Source organism: Triticum aestivum, chromosome 5A, assembly GCF_018294505.1.
Source record: "Triticum aestivum cultivar Chinese Spring chromosome 5A, IWGSC CS RefSeq v2.1, whole genome shotgun sequence".
In the NCBI taxonomy this organism is placed as follows: domain Eukaryota; kingdom Viridiplantae; phylum Streptophyta; class Magnoliopsida; order Poales; family Poaceae; genus Triticum; species Triticum aestivum.
The window spans coordinates 222,228,028-222,230,271 of NC_057806.1; positions in this window are offsets into that span (position 1 = coordinate 222,228,028).

Below are 2,244 nucleotides of genomic sequence, written 5' to 3' on the forward strand. Positions count from 1 at the left end.
CGGGCATTCCCAAGCTTAGTTGCTTGCTTCTCTTTGGATAATAGCTTGGGATGCCATGGGCATCCCCAAGCTTAGGCTCTTCTTACTCCTTATTCCTTCATCCATCGCAATATCATCCAAAACTTGAAAACTTCAATCACACAAAACTCAACAAAACCTTCGTGAGATCCATTAGTATAAGAAAGCAAATCACTACTATAAGTACTGCTACAAACCCATTTATATTTTATTTTTGCATTATATCTAATGAATTCCAACTGTTCTATGAAAAAAAACTCTTCAAAGGAAACCATAGAATCATCAAAACAAGCACACAACACAAAGAAAACAGGATTTGTCAAAAACAGAACAGTCTGTAGGAATTTGGATATTTCGAATACTTCTCTTACTACAAAAATTCTGAAAAATTAGGACAACGTGAGAAATTTGTATATTAATCTTCTTCCAAATAAGCAGTATTTTATCATGCTTCGGTTAAAAATGAAAATTATTTTCATGAGCGCAAAAGTTTCTATTTTTCAGCGGGATCAAATCAACTATTACCCAACATGATCCTAAAGGCTTTACTTGGCACAAACACTAATTAAAACACAAAAAACACAATCATAACAGTAGCATAATAGTGCAAACACTCAAGAATAGAAAGAAAAAATACGAAAATAAATTTTATTCATTGGGTAGCCTCCCAACAAGCGCTATAGTTTTACGCCCCTAGCTAGGCATAATGCGAAGGATCTAAGTATTGTCATCTTTGTTTCTAGATCCATATGATGCCCTCGTAATTGATTCATATGGTGGCTTAATTCTAGTTCTAGGGAAGTGTTCCATACCATTCCTTAGTGAAAATTTAAATTTAATATTGCCTTCTTTCATATCAATCATGGCACCAGTAGTACGTAAAAACGGTCTACTAAGAATAATTGGACAAGACGGATTGCAATCAATATCAAAAACAATAAAATCTATGGGCACACAATTCCTATTTGCAAGAATAAGAACATCATTAATTCTTCCCATGGGCTTTTTAATAGTGGAATCCGCCAAGTGCAAATTTAGAGAACACTCTTCAATATCGGTAAGACCAAGCACATCACATAAAGATTTCGGAATTGTAGAAACACTAGCACCCAAATCACATAAAGCAAAACACTCATAATTTTTAATCTTGAATTTGATAGTAGGTTCCCGTTCATCATGCAATTTTCTAGGAATTGAAATCTCTAATTCCAACTTTTCTTCTAAAGCTTTCATCATAGCATCAAAAATATGTTTAGTAAAAGCTTTATTATGTTCATAAGCATGGGGTGAATTTATCATGAATTGCAACAAATAAATACAATCAATCAAAGAGCAACTATCATGATTAAAGTCTTTGTAATCCAAAAGAGTGGGCACATCACTAGTTAAAGTTTTGACCTCTTCAAACCCACTTTTATCAATTTTCTTAACAAGATTTTCACCCTCCGAATTACCAGGACGCCTTCTAGCTAAAGTTGACTCTTCTTCAGTCCCTTTATTATCAATCTTAATTTTACTAAACAAAGAATCAATAGAAGGAACACCGATCATTTTAAGAACTTCATCACTTTTATGAAAGCAATCACTAGAAAACGCTTTTTCTAAAAAAATTTCTTCTACCTCTAAGCATAGCGGTTCTTCTCTTACTTTTATCCATAGAAACATAAAGGGCCTTAATTGATTCCTCAACCTTAGGTACAAAAAATTTCATCTTGAGATTTTTTACATCATGAGAAATTCTATCAATACTTCTAGACATATCATCAATCTTATTCGGTTTTTCTTCTATTGTAGGATTGAAAGCTTTTTGAGTATTGATAAATTCTTTAATATTATTCTTCTATTATTATTATAAGAAGGATTACCATAGGTATTACCACAATTATTAGAGGAAATACTAGGAAAAGGCCTAGGATTAAAATTACCTTTATAAGCATTGTTATTGAAATTGTTTCGCCAGATAAAATTCACATTTATGACATCACTAGTTTGCTCAATCAAAGTAGACAAAGGCACGTCATTAAAATCTACTATATCATGTATGGTGCGCGTTGCCGCGCCCATGTATTAGGAATTTGGTATGAAATAGGTTTGCAATATTTTTGTAAAAACATGTAGTTTCTTTTATTTTTAAATAATTATTGTGCTGGTATGGGCCACATAATAGAATTTCCTTATTTGAGGCCCATTGTTAGCCCCTTGTCGTCTTAATTCTGATTTTTTTTT